The sequence below is a fragment of the Schistocerca nitens genome, chromosome 5 (assembly GCF_023898315.1).
Source record: "Schistocerca nitens isolate TAMUIC-IGC-003100 chromosome 5, iqSchNite1.1, whole genome shotgun sequence".
NCBI classification, from domain to species: Eukaryota; Metazoa; Arthropoda; class Insecta; order Orthoptera; family Acrididae; genus Schistocerca; species Schistocerca nitens.
In genome coordinates, this window is record NC_064618.1 from 543655798 (window position 1) to 543679455 (window position 23658).

Below are 23658 nucleotides of genomic sequence, written 5' to 3' on the forward strand. Positions count from 1 at the left end.
TTGATTAAAAAAAACTATTATGGTGGAAGGTTGGCGAATTTATATACTAAAATGACCATTTAAATAAAAACCTACGAAATGCAGTCTTACATAAAATATACAAGTTGGGCCAAACATACTCTACATTACACATACCACCTCTCAAGATGATAGGCAAAACATTTCCGGAAATCGGCCGTTACACTTCAAGCAATAAATTCGTTAACACCGAATCCGACAAACATGACAGAGGCAGCTATTAACATACGGCAGACCGACAGGCAGACACTAACTGCCTGACAAATGCGGAGAGAGACAGACGAGCAAGCTGGGGACGAGAGACTGACCAAGAAAACAAGTGGAATTTAACAAGTAAATGAAACAACATATTAGCAATCACTTCTAATAAACTGCGATGACCTGGCACAGCAGCCCCAAAACGCTCTCCCAAAACATCTGCTACCAGCCGCTTCAACGGACGTAGGAAGTCACGGCGTCGCAGCTCGCGCCGGCCAGACCGACGTCGTGGGTTGACTCCTGTTTCTCTCGTGTCGGCTGCGAAGCCACTACCCCTTTCCATACGGCGCGGCCCACTGGACTCCGTGGCGACCTCACACGCGCCGACTCTCAAGACGGACAAGTCATCTTCTGTCTCAGTGCGCGACCGACCAACCGATCGATCCAACCGCCAATGCCCATTGCCTGGGCAACTCGAGCAGGCTCGCAGCCTAACACATACTAGCACTCCGGTCGACAGACAGACACTGACTGCCCCACACTGACCCCGCTGACCAACTGACCAGACTCTCTCCGCCTAGCGAGCTCATAGCGCCACTTAAATGCACGTGAACAGGCAACTTTTCCCCTTTCCCACCAGAAGGAGACACCAAAGCTGCGATTGCCACAGCGGCGCCACCGCCAGAAACGGAGGTGATTGCTTTACCCTACGCGCTGCGGCGCGCTCTTCATAACAATAAATTTTACCACGGCTCAATCCGTTAAGGGGCTCCGGAAAGGCTCAAAATCATGAAAAGTTCAATTTTTACTTTTTTGCGTTTTCTGAATCTGCAGACTATTACCTTTTAATAGATATATAATTTATTCAATTCCGAAGACTACAACTATTTTTAAATTTTTTTTGAAATGTGTTCTACATGGGCGAGACCCACTGTGGCGCTGTTAAACTGCTGTCAAATGGTGTTATTATTAACGTCCGTGTTCATCAGGTACATTTTAGTGATGTGAGATAAAGTATGTGTTGTGGCTAACCTGTGATGGTTCAATATATATCGCTGGTGTGATTGTCGATTGTTTCATGTTTATTTACTCTGTCGTTATCTCGAAAATATTCGTAATTAATTCTGTTTCTTGAGTCTCTGTTTTGTTGAAGTATAATAATGAGTAAAAGTAAAGTTATTAGAAATCCTCTGAAGGCTTTTAAGAAAAGGAGAAATATTGGAAAGCCAAAGGTATTTAGAAATATGGGAATGAAGATAGGTTCTAACATGGTACGAGCGATGCTTGCTTTAGACAAGGAACGTCTTGGGGCTGCAGACAGGGCTGTAAAGAGTCTAGAAATACAAGCAAGAGTAAACAGGAGGAGGAACAAGAGGAAGCTGGAGGAGGAGTTTGCAGAGGATGAAGACAATCCATCCTATGGACCTGGAATGCACTAAAAAGTTAATCCAATCTTTGTCGCTCGATTCCCAAAACTTTTATTTTCTCATACTAATTACATGTTTTCTAAGGATCTTCCAAACATATTTGTTTCAAACTTTCAATAAATGTTACACAGTACCTTCTGCATAATTTAACACAGCCTTTTTTTTAAAAAAAACTGTATATTTTTGAATATATAAATAAAAAATTGCAAAAAAAGTTGAGAATTTTCATTACAATTGAAAAAAAATCATCTTTAATAACTGAACTAAAATTTTGTAAAATCCCTGTGTTAAGTTGTAGCCCATATTCCAATAAATAATCTGTAAAAAGTTCAACTTCCTACCTCAAATACTTTGTGAGGAAAGATGTAATTTATAAGCGTTATTTTAACATTGCAAGTATAGGGCGTTCCGGAGGCCCTTAAGCCAGGGACCATTTGTATACCCAACAGAAGGATCCTCTTGCTGTAACTATCTTACAGTACTGGATCAAATATTGAATATTACAAACTTCCTCCAGCTTAGACAAACAGAACAAATCAGTTAGTTCTTTTTTCATTAGATGTGTTCTACGGTGCACGTTAAGGGCTTATGAAGGCACCATTCAGTATATGGCAGCTCCTGTCAAAAAAAAAATTGTTCAAATGGCTCTGAGCATTATGGGACTTAACAGCTGTCATCAGTCCCCTAGAACTTAGAACTACTTAAACCTAACTAACCTAAGGACATCACACACATCCATGCCCGAGGCAGGATTCGAACTTGCGACCGTAACGGTCAGGCGCTTACAGACTGAAGCGCCTAGAACCGCTCGGCCACACCGGCCGGCTTTCACTGTTAGCAGTGTGTTGTAACTGCGACCGGGACGGCCGCGATGTTGAAATGACGTAAAGTGCGGCGGGACCCGTGGAGAGGCCCGCGAACAACAACACAACGGGAGAGGACAGACACGATCGACGAAGGACAGAACGAACAGCAAGATCGAACAACAGAGTCCCAAGGAAACCTAACAAAACACGTCCACTCGTACACAGAACAAGAAAGCAAGTAAGCTGTCTAACGCGAGGCGATGTGTCTACAGACGTACACGAAATTAGACTGGCTGGCTGGCTGGCTGGCTGGTCCTGCAAAAACCCTAACACTTCGATCAGAGGCGAACACCACTATCCAAGGGCGGTACTCATTGCGAGGTACCGCCGGAGATAGCTGGCTCAGCTTTTTTTTTTTTTTTTTTCCTGTATTGATTTTCAATTCCCCCCGAAGGGGGCGGGCTGGCAGCAGCTTAGTACGCTGCTCTACAGCCTACAGACTTTTATTTTAAAGAATGGAAGAAGAAAAGAAACAAGAAAAACAGGCGATAAAACGGTAATGTCAAGTGTAAAATGACGGAAAAATGCGGAAAGTTAAAACAGATAGCAAAAGGGGTTGGCAACGTTAATAAAAGACACAGGAATCAAGCAAGTAACATAGAACACAAACAATTAAAAAAACACGGCGAAAGTCTGGTTTCTGTTCGCAAGAGATAAAAGGCACACCCAGCGACAGTATGATGGCCGTTCGCAACACTTCCCAAAAAACACAACACGGAAACACCACTGTAAGACACGCACTGTAGAACACTCACTGTAGAACACTGCACGAAAGTGGCGGCACAAAGATGACACTCCCGAGCCAAAGGCAGATGGGGGGGGGGGGATCTGGGGGAGGGGGAAGAACAAGGAGGGAGGAAGGAACAAAACGAAAAAGGGGGGGGACCAAGGAGGGAGAGGACTAATAAAGGGGGAGAAGGGCAGACGCGAGAGGGATTGAGAGGAGGCAGAGGAGGGAAATGTAAAAGGACTCGGGGGGAGAAGGGGGCAAAGAGAGGGCAGGTGTGGAAGAAAGATGATGGAAGGGGGGGAGATGGAGCCCGGGAAAAGGACAGAGGAAAGGAGGGGGAGTGAGGATCAGAGTTGATAGGAGGGATAAATGGAGGGAGAGAGGGCATCATCCGGGAGGGGGAGTTGATGGAAGCTACCTTGGGAAAGAAGATGAAGGGTGTAGAGATCGAGGGTAGGGGGGACACAACAGTGAAGACGTGGCAGGGGGCGGGGATGGGAGAGGAGAGGAGCAACCAGGGGGTGAGGGGGTGCTGGCTCAGCGAGAGGCAGGTGCTTAAGTACTTTATCGGGGGCGCCGCTATTGGCCGCTGGAACCACGTGTTCCACTGTAGCGCCCTCAAACTAAATGCGGGCCAGGAGGCGCGCTAAGCCACAGCTTACGGCGCGATGGTGCAGAGACGTCCATGACGTCTGGAGCGGATTCAAATTCCGCGGCGCGCAGTACCAGACAGTGGATATCTGAATAACCAACTGCAGAAAATTGTTCAAATTTTAACGGTATATTCTCTATGCATTTACCTACAACTGTCATCTTCTTGTTTTCAAAATATTTATAGGTCATCGAGAAACACCCTAAAACATAGATTTTGACTACCAAAACCGAGCCGCGGATTTCAAGACGGCTATTTACAGAAAGCTGATGAAATTTTTATGATATTTTCGAAAGATACCGGACTCGAAGGACCTTAAAATATTCTTGATATCTTTATCCGCTTCTGAGATACAGAGGATCGAAATTAACCTAGTTTTACATTTAAAATGTACTCGTAAAATCTGGTCTGGGGCGAAATCTAAATATTAAATAACCACAGAAAATTGCAAAAATTTTAATAGTATATTCGCTAGGCATTTATCAACTAATTTCATGCCCCCTTTTGAAAAATATTTATCGGTTAGCGGGAAACACCCGAAAACGCGATTTTTTGGGACCCAAACCCGAGTAGCGGTTACGAAAGCGGCTCTGCAAGCAAATGGCTGAAATTTTCAGGCAAATGTTTGTGCTCATAAAATCCCGTCTGATGCGTAAAATTAGTTTTGCTTTATTTCAGTTTCGCATAAGAAAACTACCAAAATTTTTTTGAACTATAGTGTTCCCTACATATGAGTGACATGCCCTATGGTAGTAGGAAAAGAAGGGGACTGTCGGAAAAATGCTTCTATCAGATCTCAAGAAAGGCGAATACTGTCTGAAAACCTACTGTCAGTAGAGGAACAGTGACAATGAAACTTCCTGGCAGATTAAAACTGTGTGCCCCACCGAGACGAACTCAGGACCTTTGCTTTCGCGGGCAAGTGCTCTACCAACTGAGCTACTGAAGCACGACTCACGCCCCGTACTAACAACTTTACTTCTGCCAGTACCTCGTCTCCTACCTTCCAAACTTTACAGAAGATCTCCTGCGAACCTTGCAGAACTAGCACTCCTCAAAGAAAGGATATTGCGGAGACATGGATTAGCCACAGCCTGGGGGATGTTTCCAGAATGAGATTTTCACTCTGCAGCGGAGTGTGCGCTGATATGAAACTTCCTGGCAGATTAAAACTGTGTGCCTGACCGAGACTCGAATTCGGGACCTTTGCCGATCGCGGGCAAGTGCTCTACCAACTGAGCTACCGAAGCACGACTCACGCCCGGTACTCACAGCTTTACTTCTGCCAGTACCTCGTCTCCTACCTTCCAAACTTTACAGAAGCTCTCCTGCGAACCTTGCAGAACTAGCACTCCTAAATGGAAGGATATTGCGGAGACATGGCTTAGCCACAGCCTGGGGGATGTTTCCAGAATGAGATTTTCACTCTGCAGCGGAGTGTGCGCTGATATGAAACTTCCTGGCAGATTAAAACTGTGTGCCCGACCGAGACTCGAACTCGGGACATTTGCCTCTCGCGGGCAAGTGCTCTACCAACTTTTTTTTCTATTTTGTTTTGCTTTTTTTGTTTTTTTTATTTTTTATTTTTTTACCACTTTTTTTTATTTTCGCTGCAAACCTTTTTTATATATATATAGATGGACAAAAGGCGTCTTTCAGTTACAACAAACAAAATTAGAAAATTACAGCCGTAGCAACAACAGAACAGTAGTTCCTTCTAAACTATGAAAAAGAATTTGAAACTAATAGTGTGATGATAGATAATAACGAAAGAAACATGTAACCAAATCCCGCACGCCATTCCTAGGCCCCTCGGCGTATAGATTCCATGTTCCAAATTGTTAGAACATTTCGCGGCGTGTGGAGCCCCATGTCGGCGGTCATCCTCTGCCCGGTACTCCCCAACTGTGAGGGGGGTTGTCGAAGACACTGCGCAAATAGTTTGCAAATAGCTGTCGGTATCGGGGTGTACACTGAAGTGTGCTATGACTGTCCTGGAGAAATTGCCAGTAATCAAGCACCATCTTCTCATCATCGCGAAAGAGATAGTATATGGACATGCCTTTAAACCATGTGAGAGCGTGAGTCTTCACAGGTGGGAAATAAGTATCCTCTGGACAAAGGAGGAGCCGTGGCTCAATTGTGCGAGGCGCGATACGTAGGTAGCAGGCTGGGGTCTTCTGCACTAGCAGCCATACCTCTAACGCCGATCCACATGTTAAACGGTATTCGTCAGTATCCACGAGGTGGCAATGTGGGCAAAGGGGGGAATCCGTCATCCCAATAGCGTGCAGCCGTTGTCGTGTTACAACCTTCCCGTTCACCACCTGGTACCACGCGGCTCGTACCCGCGTGGGGAGGAACGGCATCTGGACCGCTCTCCACACTGCCGGCCATAGGGTCGTAGGGCTCTTCCTCTCAATCACATTCCGAGGTATGGACCTTAGCAGCAGTCTGTAAACGTCTCTCGCCTTGGGAGTGCGAGTGTTGGGAAGGTCTGGGTGCACGTAACTATATTCAAGAATAAATGCCGAGAGGTGCGAGAGTGAAGGTGTAATGTGCGCAACCGTGACAGGTGGCAGAAGAGACGCCGGCAGCAATTCCTCTAACAGACGTCCCGTAAGGGAAGCGTCTTTGTGGGTCCACAATTTCATCATTGTGCACAAGTATAACGCTGTAGCTCTTGCTCGTACATTTATAAGTCCCAGTCCACCATCACGCGGAGGGAGGGTGAGTGTTTCGTAGCGGACTTTGAATAGGTGTCCGGCGATAAGGTAATATCCAAACGCTGCTTGCAATCTGTGTATCATCGCTGTCGATATCGGTAGGACCTGGGCCATGTGGATCATCTTAGTCGCCACGTGAAGGTTGAGGTATTCCACACGCTGTAGGAGGTCCATCCGTCGAAGTAAGTTCCGGCGAACTTCTGTGCGTATGGCCTGTAGTAATCGTGCATAGTTCATCGCAGCCGTGCGGCGCACATCCTGTGTAAAAGTTATGCCTAAGAACCGGATCTTGTTAACTAGTGGGAGTGGGGCTAAAGCGTCCTCCTGTAGACCTCTCCCAATCGGCATCGCTGCCGACTTGGCCACATTCATGAGGCTGCCCGCTGCCAATCCATAGGGATTGATCCATTGTATCACCGATCGTACTTCGTCACCAGATCGGACAAGTAATAGAAGGTCATCAGCATATATCCTGCAGTGAAAGGTGTGATCCCTCAATGACATTCCCGAGAGCCTGTTTTTCAACCCTCCGACAAGTGGTTCGAGTGCGATCGCGTAAAGGATCATGGAGAGTGGGCATCCTTGGCGAACTGACCGTCGGATCGGAAAGGGACCCGCAATCCGTCCATTCGCCAGTACACGGGATGCAGCTCCACGGAAAAGGCGCTGAAAGATGTCGAGAAAGTCAGGCGGGAAGCCTATGCGGGCCATAACGAAGGAACTTGTGGTGAACTCTGTCAAAGGCGTGGTCGAAATCAATGGAGATCAGAGCAGCTCGAAGGTGACAGCATGTGGCGATGGCTATTAAATCCCTGCATTCGCTGGTTGCCGTTTGCATGTTGGTCACTCCGCCCTGTGTCGTTTGCTCCATTGAGAGGAGTAGGGGCAGAACCTGCTTTATGCGGCTGGCGAGTAGTCGGGCGAAGATTTTATAGTCCGAGTTGAGCATTGTAATGGGCCTGTAGTCCTCGACCGTCCGACCTCTGGAAGGCTTGTGTATCGGTATAAGGAGACCTTCCACGAATGCAGGTGGCACGTGGGAACCGGGGGTCATCAGTTCTTGGTACATGCTGATCCATCGGGGCATTATTAGATCGCGGAAAGTCCGATAAAACTCGAGCGGCAGTCGGTCTGGCCCGGGAGATTTGTTGAGTGCTCCCTTGTTAAGCGCGTCCTCGATGGCGTCCCGTGTGATTCCACCTAACAGCGTCGCCGCTGCTGCATTGTCGAGGGTGTGCGACACGTGCTGCAGTATGTCGTGATCGTCCGCTTCCTCTTCCTCTGTATTCACCTCGTCGTAAAACTGGCGATAGTGATCTGCAAAGGCTTCTGTAACCGCGGCCTGAGTCAGTACGACCGTACCACCTGGCAATACGAGGTCCGTGATCAGCTGCTGTCGGCGTCGGCGGCTGTCGAGCACGATGTGATGCATAGACGGGTTTTCTCCTTCCGCTCGGTCGTGACGTCGCGATCGCACGACGACCCCCTCCAAACGTTTCCTCGTAAGAGACAATATTTGACCTTTAATTCGGCGGCTTTCCATTTGTCGGTGTGGAGATGGTGGTTGGCCGTCGGGTTCGCGAAGCATCGTGTAATAAAAGTCCAATGTGTGACGATGCCAAGCTGCGATATCTTTACCGAATTGAGTTAGCACACGCCGAAACGCTGGTTTTGCACAGTTCACCCACCATGCTAGAGTCGAAGGATATCGGGGAAGACGACGTTCGCAATCCAGCCATGTGTTGGCGATAATTCGACGGCATTCCGGGTCTTGAAGATGTGCCACATTCAGCTTCCAGGGTCCTCGGCTGCGCCATATTCGCTGATGTTGTAGAGTGAGTGTGCATATGAAAGCGCTATGATCGGAGAAGGCAAGCGGCCAACGTTCGGCGTCCAATACTCCCGGCGCTAGAGCTCGTGAGACATAAATGCGGTCTAGGCGACTGGCCGAGTGACTAGTAAGGTATGTCGGCCCGGGACGGTCACCGTGCACTGTCTCCCACGTGTCAGTGAGAAGCAGATCACGAAACAGGAGCCGAAGTTCTTGACAAGTCGAGAAGTGTGGGACTTCGTCTTTGGGGTGGAGCACACAGTTAAAGTCGCCGCCGAAGATATATTGATCGTAGCGGCTGATAAAGAGGGGGGCGATATCCAGCGATCGTTCGCGGCGTTGGTCAGTTCCTGATGGAGCGTAGATGTTAATGATGCGTGTGCCCAGTGCCGTGATCGCCAGCCCCCCTCCTGACGGAAGGTAAGTCACTTCTTCGATGGCAATTCCGTCGCCCACCAGTATTGCCGTACCGCTGCCATTCCGGTCCGCCGGTGACATATGGGTCACGTAACCGTAGAAAACGGGGAGGGCCGCTATATACACTTCTTGCAACAGGGCAATGTCAACATCCGAAGAACGAAGCATCTCACGCAGCAACTGGATCTTCACTGCCGTTCGTATCGTGTTGAGGTTAAGCGTGGCGATACGATATGCTTGTTGCCGAACCGCAGGTGTTAAGTTATCCATTCTGACTGGAATTGCCTATGGCGCTTCTGACTCTATTGACACCTCCGCATCCCCACAAACCTCACCTGCCGTCCTTTCTAGAGAGCCGGCGCCAATGGCGTGGGCCCTGTTGGCGTAACGTGCATGGTTCCGTCGTCGTCGTGGTCATCCGCCCACGTCGGGGAACTCAATGCAAGATCTGCTTCCCTAGCGTCCTCAGGACTCGGCATGGGTGCTTGCACTCCAGAAGGTGGTGGGCAGCATCTGTCCTGCATATCGGCATCCGATATTGCCACTGTAGGTATATGTGGTTTGTCCTCAGTTCCGTTCGGTGGTGCCACACTGCGGCAAATGGCGGTTGCCTCTGTGGTAGCGTCGTCATTGAAGGTGGAGTCTTCGTCCTCTGGAGGCTGCGTCGCATCCCGTTCGGAAGTTGCTCTACGCCTCCGCTTCCGTCGCTTCGGGGAGCGTTGCTTCCTGGAGTGTCCTTCTGTGTCAGACGACGGCAAAGATTCCCGACGGTCCGGCACAAAGGCAGCTGTAGGCACAATAAGCGAGTCTACGGCCATGCTATCGTCATGTATGTTGTTATCCGTCGACGGGGGCGGCGACATCGGAATTGAATCCGTAGCTTGTGGAACGGGTGTGTCGTCCTGGCCCTGTATTGGAGGATGGAGCCGCGACCCAACAGTGGATGTCGGCTGTCGTGGTGAAGTGGTAGCTGTCGTGAGGGCTGCTGCATAAGTCACGGGAAGCAGCGTCGGCTGCGATGGCGGGTCTGCGTCAGCCGGCGGCAGTTGCGTGATTCGACGTTGGAGACATTCTGATCTAAGGTGTCCCTCCTTCCCACAACCAGAGCAGGTCTTTGGTTGCCCATCGTAGATGACGATGGCACGGCAGCCACCGATAGTCAGATATGAAGGTACATGTCTTTTAAGTTCTATTCGGACCTGGCGGACTCCATTCAGCACAGGATATGTCTGGAATTGCGTCCATTTTTCCGCAATATGATCATGGACCGTGCCGTAGGGGCGCAGCGCTGTCACGACGTCCTCCGCCGGTAATTCGAAAGGAAGTTCGAAAATTCTGATCGTGCGAAGTCCCATGCCAGAATAATCGACGTGTACAGTCCCCACATTGCCATCAGCATGGCAGAAACGGAGGCCCTGTTTCGTGTCCCGAAGGATCCGTTCACATGTTGCGTAGTTGATGATCTTGACATATACGATACTACTCACAATGGACAAGTGAATGCCGAGAATGTCGGTCGCCGGGATTTTAACTTCTTCTCGTAGAAATCGTTCGACTTCCAGTGCTTTGGGCCGTGCAAATTCGTTGCGGAACGTAAATTTGAGCGTCGATTTTCTGTATTGGTGCGCCATGGTGATCTATATGCTGAGTACGGCACGCGCGAAACGGCCGAGTACGATGTAAACAACACAAGCGCTCGCTCCGCGGCAGGAACACAAACAGCGCGTCCTCACCGCAGCACAGCCAAAGGCCAACTCGTATCAACTGAGCTACCGAAGCACGACTCACGCCCGGTACTCACAGCTTTACTTCTGCCAGTACCTCGTCTCCTACCTTCCAAACTTTACAGAAGCTTTCCTGCGAAACTTGCAGAACTAGCACTCCTGAAAGAAAGGATATTGCGGAGACATGGCATAGCCACAGCCTGGGGGATGTTTCGAGAATGAGATTTTCATTCTGCAGGGGAGTGTGCGCTGATATGAAACTTCCTGGCAGATTAAAACTGTGTGCCCGACCGAGACTCGAACTCGGGACCTTTGCCTTTCGCGGGCAAGTGCTCTACCAACTTTTTTTTATTTTTTATTTATTTATTTATTTATTTTTTGTTTTAGTTTTTGGGCCTCCTTCCTCCCCTACAGCCCGTCCTTCCGCTCGCCATTTGTGCCTTCTTCGGCTAGCTTCTGTGCTATGTTTGTTCCATAAGAGATAGTTGACCAACGAAGTAAATGTGTATAAGTGAACAAAATCCCTTCTTTTGGAGTTGTGGAAAGAAAATAGGTCCGCTACATTCTTCCATCATTGTGCGGGAGCGATTTTTATAGGAGAGCCAGGCGTACTTCAGCCCGCTGGCGTCTCAGGGTTGCGTCAGCAACCTATTAGTGCTGCTACACGAGGGCAAAGGGTAAACGAAATAGCCACCTTGTTGGCGCAAAAGGAATGAGAAACTTAATAGAGAATTTCATAAAAAAAATATCGTTTAATCGTTCTTCAGCTCTGTCGGTAGGACAAAGTTCGGTTCAAGAAATTTGCGTAACTTTCTTTGTATTTCTTTTGTCGGTCGAGCTTTTGAAAGTTCTGTCATCAGGTACATCCAATAGTCTTCTGCACTCTTCGTCATAGCCGTTGAGATGTAATGGACCGTCAGTCCTTTGAGCCAGTTGGCTGACCTTCTTTTAGTGTTAGGATATGGCACGTCATCTGGCAGAAGGACGTGTGTCGGTGTAATGGTGTTAGGTGACGTGCGGAGCACACGTGCTAGTTTTTGCCTGAAAAGATTCCACACGTCTTTCACATCGTCACAGACGAAAAAGATGTTCTTCGGTGTCGACGACATCGCAGCTGGGACAGTTTGGTGTGTGTGCCAGACGTATCGCGTGCAGTTTAGAGTTGGTGGGGATTTTTATATTGACTGCGAGGTACCACGTCGATCTGCAGTCTGGAATCGCAAGACCGCTACGGTCGCAGGTTCGAATCCTGCCTCGGGCATGGATGTTTGTGATGTCCTTAGGTTAGTTAGGTTTAACTGGTTCTAAGTTCTAGGGGACTAATGACCTCAGCAGTTGAGTCCCATAGTGCTCAGAGCCATTTTTTTTTTAACCACGTCGATCGCACATTGGATGGTAGATGGGGGTCAGATATGTTTTCCCATACGTTTTTCCAGTTATAATGTCGAAACTTGTTTTCTATTCGATTGCGCAATTTTCCTCCCAGCAAGGTGTTGTAAACCTCCTTAACCTGATATATGTCCTTCTCCGGTATTCTATGGCGCACATAGCTGTATTCCACAAGAAAAGTGTTTATAGTGGTACAGCTCGTGGGAGATGTGATGCACATCGATCGTTGGATCTCTGGTGACTGGGGTGATTTCACGTAAGAGATGAGCCACTAAGGTCCGCGGTGATCGTTGCCACTGTTTATAAGTTTTGCTAACGTATAGCGCTTGCGCTTTAAGGTAGATGTCTGTCAGATGTAGCCCTCCATCGCGTGTCGATAGCGTCAAGGTATCATAGGAAACCTTAAATATCTGACCTCTGCTGACAAAATAACCAAGCGCTGCTTGCATTTGGTGTGCTATGGTGCGTGGCAGAGGAAGCACTTGAGCAACATAGTTTACTTTGGAGGTTATATAGGTATTGGCTAGTTGCACTTTTTGTATTGCATTTAAATTACGCAAGCTGTGTTGTTTTATGCTTGCTCGTAATGTGGCAAGTAATTTTCTGTAAATGAGAGCGGCTGTGCGGCGGATATTATTCGTATATTCTAGTCCAAGGCATTTCAGTTTTTCCACAGTGTTGATACGTCCAGCGGTTCTGATCTCTATGCCCCTACCAAGATTCATAATACCAGATTTATTGCGGTTGAGTTTAGCTCCTGACGCCAGTTCGTAGGTCGCCACAACTTCAAGTACTGTAGCCACCTCGCTTTCGTGAATCACAAGTACCCCTACATCGTCCGCGTAGGCTTGACATATGATCTTCTGTCCGTGTATGTGTAGTCCACGGAGTTGCCGAGACAGGGATACTAAGAGAGGTTCAAGCGCAATCGCGAAAAGCGTCATGGACATGGGGCAACCTTGTCTTACCGAACTGTGAATATTGATCGGGTGACTGAGTTGTCCGTTGACACTGATTCTTGACGTGCTATTCCTCAGTATATTTTTCACGGAGGCTATAATTTTCTGTGGGAAGTGCATTGATGTCATACACCGGAACAGGTACGAATGATTAACTTTATCAAAAGTTTTTTCAAAGTCAAGCGACATCAGGGCACAGCGAATATTGCAGGCTTCCGATATCGCTATAATGTCTCTGTAGTCGCATAAGGTCTGAAATATCGTTCTATCCTTTCCCACACTTGTCTGGTAAGCTCCTGTCACTGTATGAATAACTGAATTAAACCTTTGCATCATGATACGGGCGAAGATTTAATAATCACTATTGAGATGTGTTTTGCCTCTTGGCCAACTGAGCTACCGAAGCACGACTCACGCCCAGTACTCACAGCTTTACTTCTGCCAGTACCTCGTCCCCTACCTTCCGAACTTTACAGAAGTTCTCCTGCGAACCTTGCAGAACTAGCACTCCTGAATGAAAGGATATTGCGGAGACATGGCTAAGCCACAGCGTGGGGGATGTTTCCAGAATGAGATTTTCACTCTGCAGCGGAGTGTGCGCTGATATGAAAATTCCGGGCAGATTAAAACTGTGTGCCCGACCGAGACTCGAACTCGGGACCTTTGCCTTTTGCGGACAAGTGCTCTACCAACTGAGCTACCGAAGCACGACTCACGTACGGTACTCACAGCTTTACTTCTGCCAGTACCTTGTCTCCTACCTTCCAAACTTTACAGAAGCTCTCCTGCGAACCTTGCAGAACTAGCACTCCTGAAAGACAGGATATTGCGGAGACATGGCTTAGCCACAGCCTGGGGGTTGTATCCAGATTGAGATTATCACTATGCAGCTGTGTGTACCGGGCGTGAGTCGTGCTTCGGTGGCTCTTTTGGTAGAGCACTTGCCCGCGAAAGGCAAATGTCCCGAGCTCGAGTCTCGGTCGGGCGCACAGTTTTAATCTGCCAGGAAGTTTCATATCAGCGCACACTCCGCTGCAGAGTGAAAATCTCATTCTGGAAACATCCCCCAGGCTGTGGCTAAGCCATGTCTCCGCAATATCCTTCCATTCAGGAGTGCTAGTTCTGCAAGGTTCGCAGGAGAGCTTCTGTAAAGTTTGGAAGGTAGGAGACGAGGTACTGGCAGAAGTAAAGCTGTGAGTACCGGGCGTGAGTCGTGCTTCGGTAGCTCAGTTGGTAGAGCACTTGCCCGCGATCGGCAAAGGTCCCGAATTCGAGTCTCGGTCAGGCACACAGTTTTAATCGGCCAGGAAGTTTCATATCAGCGTACACTCCGCTGCAGAGTGAAAATCTCATTCTGGAAACATCCCCCAGGCTGTGGCTAAGCCATGTCTCCGCAATATCCTTTCTTTGAGGAGTGCTAGTTCTGCAAGTTTCGCAGGAGAACTTCTGTAAGGTTTGGAAGGTAGGAGACGAGGTACTGTCAGAAGTAAAGCTGTGAGTACCGGGCGTGAGTCGTGCTTCGGTAGCTCAGTTGGTAGAGCACTTGCCCGCAAAAGGCAAAGGTCCCGAGTTCGAGTCTCGGTCGGGCACACAGTTTTAATCTGCCAGGAAGTTTCTTATCAGCGCACACTCCGCTGCAGAGTGAAAAGCTCATTCTGGAGACATCCCCCAGGTTGTGGCTAAGCCATGTCTCCACAATATCCTTTCTTTCAGGAGTGCTAGTTCTGCAAGGTTCGCAGGAGAGCTTCTGTAAAGTTTGGAAGGTAGGAGACGAGGTACTGTCAGAAGTAAAGCTGTGAGTACCGGGCGTGAGTCGTGCTTCGGTAGCTCAGTTGGTAGAGCACTTGCCCGCGAAAGGCAAAGGTCCCGAGTTCGAGTCTCGGTCGGGCACTCAGTTTTAATCTGCCAGGAAGTTTCATATCAGCGCACACTCCGCTGCAGAGTGAAAATCTCATTCTGGAAACAGCGACAATGTTCGGCACAGGATTTGCGGTACACAGATCAGTTACGAACAACATCCTATATTTCAGTTCAATGTCATAAAGAATCTCTACAATAACTTTCAAATCAGGAAACAAGAGATACACAATTGGCAATGCACATGAAACACAAACAATCACAACACAAAGATGTCACATGAAGTCGAAAACTTTTGGAATGACATGGAAAAAATAACAAATAAAATGCCAGGAAGACTAGTTAAAGCTCTATTAGGAACATTCAATGTGCAGCTAGGCAAAGAGAAGATGCATAAGCAAGTCACAGACCCAAACACAGCATACAAATGCCCCCTCAAGAATGGGGAATATCTCATACTTTACTGTCAACATTTTAACTTGTAAATTATGTCAACGAAATTTCAAAAGCCAGGACGAAAACTCACATCGTGGATAACTCCCAAAAACGTATGGGAGAATTATAAATAGATCACGTGGCCATAATAAACACAAATACAAATGAAAAGCTGATGTGAGAACACGCAAAGCGTTTTTCGAGTACGACCATCACTTCCTACAAGTAAATATTAGGCCAATCCCAAGCAACAGAAAGACAATAGAGATAAAAATTATAAGACCAAACCAGAATATCTGAAGATAAACAAAGACAAAATTATTGAATAAATTAGTCAAAGTTCAGCAGACAATGGGACAGACCTAGTGAAGACAATTCAGAATGCACTGCATTGTGATTAACCTCCTAGGAAACGAAGACATAGATGGTTGAACAGAAATTGTTATCAGGCCTTTGAACGTAGTCTCCAAGCCTGGAAGAAGTGTAGAAAAAACAGATCAAAATAGAAATGGCAGCATTTACACAAAGTCAGAAACAATTCTCGAAAGATAGTAAAAAAGTGAAAAGGACATACGACAAAAACATACTAAATCAAATCGAGGACAACTTTAAGAGAAACAGCACGAGATATTTCTACACAGTGTTTAGGGAAAATATAAATGGTCATCAGTCTCCAAATGTTTGTTACAAAAGAACAGACGGGTATCTGGAAAGAAATGCTAAAGAAAACTGCAGAATTCTTAAAAACTATTTTTATACTGTCCTCAATTTCGAGAAACGTGAAGTAAAATTACACTTCACGATAACAGTACCATACCCAGACTCAAAACAGCCTATAATACCATACCAGAGGTAGAGGAGGTTATAAAGCAACTAAAAACGAGAGAGCTCTAGTAGAAGATGGTAATGCCTCCGAGATCTGGAAATTCTAAGACCAAACCATCATTAAAAAAATTCATAAAATTCTCACAGAAATATGGAATACAGAGAAATTTCCACAGTAATGGATATGTGCGTCAATTCACTCGCTTCGAAAAAAGGGCGACAAGACAGACTTTAATAAGTACAGAGGAATGTCATTATTACTGGCCACCTACAAAATTCTCTCCAAGGCATTACTCAGCAGACTAGAGCCACAAGCTGATCCAAAGATAGGAAAATACTAAGCAGGCTTCAGAAAGGGTACGTCCTAGATTGAACCTGCGAACGCTCCTGACTTTAACAATGCCTATGACTCCACAGGGAGGCAGACTCTCTTCACACACTAGAAGGATATGGAATCGATAGAAAAACTGGAAAATTCGTACAACATACACTTACAGACACTCCATAGAAAATAAAATTTATGGATGAAATCTCAGAGCAATTGGAGATAGATACAGTGGTCAGACAAGTAGATGGTCTCTCACAGCTTTTATTCAACATCGTCTTGGATAAAATTATCAAAAATGGGTAGAAAAAGTAAAAGGAATTCAGTTAGGAAGAACACATGCGAACAAAAATATCATGAACTGCTTGGCATTTGCACATGACCTGGCAATATTCAGCAACAATATACAAGTAGCACAAGTATCACTGAAATACTCTGCCGAAACAGGTCACAAATATCATGTGAGAAAACGCAGTACATGGTAATAAAGAACAACAACCAAGCCATGTGCACACAATGTACGGAAAGGTTAACTGAATGGAAAAATTCAAATATTTTGGGGAATTTGTACAAACAGGAGGATCAAACAAAGCATTGAACATAGAAAGAGCAAAAAACCTTCAGAAAGCGTAAAAAATGACATTGACGCACTACAATAAAAGAAATATTTCAAGACAGGTCAAACTTAGGCACTAGAATACAGTAGTACTACCAAAAGCACTCCACGCATCAGAAACGACCACAACTGGAGCGTCGGGCATCACAGAGGTAGAAAAAATAGAACGTAAAATCCGCAGTCAAAAAGTTTGGGAAGAGTACACAGAGATGATATATGGGTGATAAGACCAAACAAATAATTATATGGACGCACAGACAAGCTCACAGACGTGATAAGAAAACACCGACTAACATTCTACGGTCATATACATAGAATGAACAACAACCGACTCACAAACACAATGTTTGGTGTAGTAAATAGTTCAATCAAAATACCCTATTGGTTTCAAGAAATAGGAGACCTCAAACAAAGAGGGATCAGTGCTGAAATGATAAATGAAATAGGCAAATCCAGAAACAAAATTATGAACACTGAATTGGAAGTAAAAGAAAGGGAGAAAACAGGCATCTACATCAACATCTACATCTACATAGGTACCCCGTAAGCCACCGTACAGTGCCTGGCGGAGGGTACCCTGTACTACTAATAGTCATTTCCTTTCTTGTTCCACTCACAAATAGACCGAGGGAAAAAGGACTATCTATATACTTCCGAATGTGCCCTAATTTCTCGTATCTTATCTCCGTGGTCGTTGCGTGCAGTGTACCTTGGCGGCAATAGAATCGTTTGGATATCAGCTTCAAATGCCAGGTTTCTAAATTTTCTCAATAGCGTTTCTCGAAAATAACGTCGCCTTCTCCTTCAGGTATTCCCATATGATGTCCCGAAGCATCTCTGTAACACTTACGTGTTGTTCGAACCTACCGGTATCAAATCTAGCAGCCTGCCTCTAAATTGCTTCGATGTCTTCCATCAAGCCGATCTCGTACGAATCCCAAACACCTGAGCAGCGCTCAAGAACACGTCGCAGCATCATTCTATATGCAACCTCCTTTACAGGTGAACCACTCTTTCCTAAAATTGTCCCAATAAACCGGATTCGACCATTCGCCTTGCCTACCCCAGTTCTCACATGCTCGTTTCATCTCATATAGCTTTGCAACGTCACATCCAGATATTTAAATGATGTGACTGTGTCAAGCGGGACACTAGCAATATAGCATCCGAACATTACAGGTTTAATCTTCCTACTCATTCGCATTCACTCACCTTTTCCCCATTTAGGGCCAGTTGCCATTCACGTTACCAACTGGAAAATTTATCTAAGTCGTATTGTACCTTTCTACATTCACTTAACTTTGACACCTTACCGTACACCACGGCATCATTAGCAAATAACCGCACCTTGCTGCCCATCCTATCCGCCAAATCATTTATGTATATAGAGAACAACAGTGGTCCCATCACACGTTCCTGGGGCACTCCTGACAGTACCCTTGCCTCTGATGAACACTCGCCGTCGTGGACAACATACTGGGTTCTATTATTTAAGGAGTCTTCTAGCCACTCACATGTCTCTGAACTTATTTCATATGCTCGTTCCTTTGTTAACAGCCTGTAATTTGGCACCGTGTCAAATGCTTTTCGGAAATGAAGAAATATGGAATCTTCATGGTCACTTCTTCCATAGTTCTCAGAAAAGGGCAAGCTGAGTTCCGCACGAGCGATGCTTTCTAAAACGATGCAGATTCGTGGACATAAGCTTCTCGGTCTCAAGAAGATTTATTATATTCAACGGACAATACGTCCATGGATTCTGCAGCAAACAGAACTTAAGAATAATGGTCCGTAATTTTGCGGGTCAGTTCTTCTACCCTTTTTATATACTGGAATCATCTGCGCTTTTTTCCAGTCGCTCGGGACTCTGTGCTCTTCGAGAGATTCATGATAAATGCAAGCTAGGTAAGGAGCCAGTGCCGTAGAGTATTCTTTGTAAAATCGAACTGGGATTCCGTCCGGACCTGGTGATTTATTTGCTTTCAAATCTTTCAGTTTCTGCCCTTAGCCAGGGATGCTTGTTACTATGTCGTCCATACGGGAGCTGTACGGTAGCCAAATGACGGTATGTTTGTACGATTCTTCTGTGTGCACGATTTGTTGGACGTTAAATTTAAAACTTTGGCTTTCGTTTTGCTGTCTTCAACTGGCATACGAGACTGGGCAACAGGAGACTGAACAGGAGCCTTAGACCCGCTTAACGATTTTACGTTAGACCAGAATTTTCTGGGGTACTCTGCCAGATCTTTTCCTAAGATGTGACGCTGCTAGTTGTTGTATGCTCCACTCGTAGATCTTTTTACAGACGCACGAATCTCTACAGGCCTCCGCTTGTCGTCACTTGTGCGTTCCCTTTTGAATCGAGAGCTGCTTCCTCAGCATTCTTTATTAAACCACGGTGGGTCTTTTCATCTTTTATCCACTTACTAGACACATAACTTTCCAGATCACGATTTACAATGTGCTTAAACTTTGCCCATAATTCCTCTACATCCATCTTACTGGAACTAAATGATGCCAATCTACGGTCTAAGTGCGATGGTGACAACTGCTTATCTGCTCCATCTAGCAGAAACACTTTCCTGACCGTCTTCACTGACTTATTAACACTTGCAATCATAGTTGCTATAAAGACATCGTGATCGCTAACGCAAGTCCCTATACTGACGTTGTCTATAAGGTTCGGAATGTTTGTAGCTACAAGGTCTAAGATGTTTCCACTGTATGTGGGTTGCCGAGCTAGCTGTAGAGGACGGTTATCAGAAGATGTGTCCGCCCCCAGTAGCTGAATGGTCAGCGTGACGGATTGTCAATCCTCAGGGCCCGGGTTCGATTCCTGGCTGGGTCGGGGAATTTTCTCCGCCCAGGGACTGGGTGTTGTGCTGTCATCATCCTCATCGACTGCAGGTGGCCGAAGTGGCATCAAATTGAAAGACCGGCACCCGGCGAACGGCCTGCCCGACGGGTGGCCCTAGCCATACGATTACATAAAAGTCAGAAGATGTGTTCAAAAGGGTTTCGCCTCCAACTAGTACTGTATGATTTGGGAATTTACGCGCTACTGACTGTAAACTTTGTTTGACAGAAGAACAGAGCAATGGAAAAAAGATCACAGGCAAAGAGTGAAGAGGTTTTGGGAAGGGAAAAACAAGAAGAAAACAAGGAAAAGTGAATAATCACGTAACCTTCAAGTTGATCACTGTCATGGAAGCAAAATTACGTTCGGCAGCATCAATCCAGGACGGTAATAGAAACAATATCTTTAAGTTTGGTAGTTACATTGCAGTGTAAAGTCATAAGAAAGATGACTCATACATCCTTTAACGTCAGAATGTTATATTTAATGAAATTATAAGAAGAAGACGTACCGTTGTTTCCAATTATGCTGTTAAGAAAGAGATCCGTTGCCAAAGGGAGATAAAATTTCATAGTGTGTTATTAGTCGCAATATTGTTAAAGAGTGGCATGTTATCAACCATCACTAAAGCACATTATCATCGTCTTAGCGCGAAACACAAATGGAATAAATGTATAGCCACACACAGAATATCCCCTACCACTATCCAGATGAAAATATTCATCCTTTAAAATATCTCTTTGTTTGTGTAAAAGTTAACTATTATATCTGCTTTATAAACGTTAATGAGAGTTTATCTGGTGATATGGTGACATGTGGCCCCTTGTTCCACTTAGTTGTTGTTTGTAGAAATATAAAAAAGAGATTGAAATCTGACTAGCATTCTATTACGTTGACCACGGAACGAGATTAATGCAGAACACGGTGCACAGAATAACACACGATTTTGCGACATATGGCCCTTTGTCCCACTTAGTTGTTGTCTGTAGGAACCTAAAAAAGTTTGAAATCTGAGCAGCATTCTATTACGTTGACCATGGAACGAGATTAATGCACAATACGATGCCCACACTAACAAAACTTTACCTGTAAATTAGTGAATCAATGCAAACAGTAAATTCTCGATTCTTTTTCCAAGCTGCGCTTATTGTATCATGGTGGCGGTGTCTGTAAAATAATCTTCGAATTTCATTAAAGTATCACTGAACTTTCAAAAAGAAAATTTATAGACTACCTAATGGTATGCAAGACTGTGTCATTTGCGTCTAAGTGGAAAGTACAATTGTAAGTAGGCTGTTTGCTGTTTAGGTTTTCTTATTGGTAACGCCATGTAGCGCTCTATATGAAAATCAGTGACTGTGCTGCGTGAAGGCTGTGGTTGTTTTGTATTGTTGGAGTAATATTCGCCATTGTAGTGTTGGGCAGTTGGCTGTTAACAGGGCGTAGCGTTGCGCAGTTGGAGGTGAGCCGCCAGCAGTGGTGGATGTGGGGAAGTGAGATGGCAGATTTTTGAGAGCGGATGATCTGGACAGAGACAGTAAATTTGTAAGAATGGATGTCATGAACTGCTATATATATTATGACTTTTGAACACTATTAAGGTAAATACATTGTTTGTTCTCTATCAAAATCTTTCTTTTGCTGACTGTGCCTATCAGTAGTTAGTGCCTTCAGTAGTCTGAATCTTTTATTTAGTTGGCAGTAGTGGCGCTCGCTGTATTGCTGTGGTTCGAGTAACGAAGATTTTTGTGAGGTAAGTGATTTGTGAAATGTATAGGTTAATGTTAGTCAGGGCCATTCTTTTCTAGGGATTTTTGAAAGTCAGATTCCGTTGCGCTAAAAATATTGTGTGTCAGTTTAAGCACAGTCATGTTAAATTTTTCAAAAGGGGACGTTTCACAATGTTCTGACGTAGTGAAGATATGCACGACGTGTCATTCAAGTTCAAAATAACTATCTGAAAACTGGAACAGTTCCATATTTTGTGAGGAAACACCTTCGTTTTTGAATGACGCATCATTAGACGATACGGGTACGTGATGCTTCTCCTATCACAGACTGCTGCCCAAAGGTACTCTCATTCAGAGGACGGAACTTGATGAGTTATGATCTAACGAGGAGCTCTAAGAAGTGTCCAAAAGCCACCTAACACGTGTAGCACATAGTGCAGGTCGAGTGTCGGTCGCTAGTTGGCAATTGGACGTTTCCCAAATTCTTCTGAGATTTAAACTGCTTCTATAAACATGCCATCGCATTTGAACCATTCCTCATATTGGTATATTCTAGAACACACATTAACGATATAACTCAACGCCATTGGAAGTTCATGCAAGAGTTCCACTTTATAACCGTTTCTGTAAAAAGAGTTTCTGAAGTGCTTGAAAGTCCTTGGTAACATGACAGGTACACTCGCCTCACTGTCGGTGAAACACGATTAATATCGTTCGTCTGCTTTTTGTTTTATTACGGACAGTGGAAACGACCAGTAATGTGTGCTCGCTTAAATTACGTAAAAATGTTAAAGAAACATCCGCTTGCGTAACATATAAGTCTAGCAATACCATTCTGAAGAACTTACATTGTAAAAAAAATGGCTCTGAGCACTATGGGACTCAACTGCTGAGGTCATTAGTCCCCTAGAACTTAGAACTAGTTAAACCTAACTAACCTAAGGACATCACATACATCCATGCCCGAGGCAGGATTCGAACCTGCGACCGTAGCGGTCTCGCGGTTCCAGACTGCAGCGCCAGAACCGCGCGGCCACTTCGGCCGGCTTACATTGTAATATAGGGTCTACTCGTACAGATTCGTTGCAACTTTGCTTGATATTCGTAAACAATTTGTGATCTTCCAATTAGTAAGAATCCAATTTTTGTTTAATTGAGCAGTCTTCACAGATGTTTTCTATGTCATTGAAAGCCATGTTAGCACAACATTTCTTTATATATCGAGTGAAATAATGTTTCTGAGGAGACAGAGACATATTCAAGTCCATTACGGCAGCGAATGTTTTGCATTCGCTGTGAGTTAATGGAAATCATCACACATAGCATTGTGTAATGGAAAACTGCCACACAGCGGACGTCATCTTAAAGAAATTCACCTTCACTAAGTGGGAAAGCGTATCTCCTCCGTATTCAGCAGAAAGTCGTTGTCTGACAGTCAGTAACATTCCTCGTTAGGTTGCAGGTTAAACGTCGAAAATTTCGAGATCAGGTTACGCGTAGTAATTAAAATTAATAATAAGTAAAATAAATAGCAATAAGTATCAGGTAATTCATAATATGCCTTAATATGTCCAAATCGAAGCCACATATTTCCGCGGAGATACACAATAACCTCACACTATGTTCACATATTTCAGTGCATCTCTTGGCAGTATTTTTACCATTCAGTTTCTTCTAGTCGCTATCATGCATCCCAGTGAATTCATATGTTCACCCAAAATCGGCCACATATTTTTACCACATGCATTAATTATCACTACATGGTGTTACCGAGGCAAGGTGAAAATCGCTTTAAAAGCAGAGCATAAATTGTCAGAAAGCCATTGTTAGTATCACCTAGGATAAGGGTTTGAGAAGAAACTGCGTGATGAGCCGGTACACAATTCGCGGTGCTTGTGCTGGAGAGACAAGGCTGTAGGTTGTTTACATAACTAATAGCTTCAGTGCCCCATAGATAGCTACTGTTGGCTCTGCCAGCTGAAAAAGAAGCTAAAATACCTAGCCCTACCCAACTCGCCTTTCAGTTCCGCTTCTATGACATTCTTACTTGGTACGACTACCTCGGGTGCTACATAC

General features: G+C 45.4%; 1 protein-coding gene and 2 non-coding genes across 3 annotated transcripts in view; 1 reads left to right on the forward strand and 2 right to left on the reverse strand.

Moving 5' to 3' along the window:
- Positions 1-23658, reverse strand: part of LOC126260569 (glutamate receptor 1-like) — a 1252588-nt gene that overhangs the window by 340287 nt on the left and 888643 nt on the right. The gene's annotated exons all lie outside the window — the stretch shown is intronic.
- Positions 13571-13645, reverse strand: Trnal-caa (transfer RNA leucine (anticodon CAA)). The gene has a single exon. It is a non-coding gene; the product is annotated as a tRNA-Leu (tRNA).
- Trnal-caa (transfer RNA leucine (anticodon CAA)) lies at positions 14453-14527 on the forward strand. The gene has a single exon. It is a non-coding gene; the product is annotated as a tRNA-Leu (tRNA).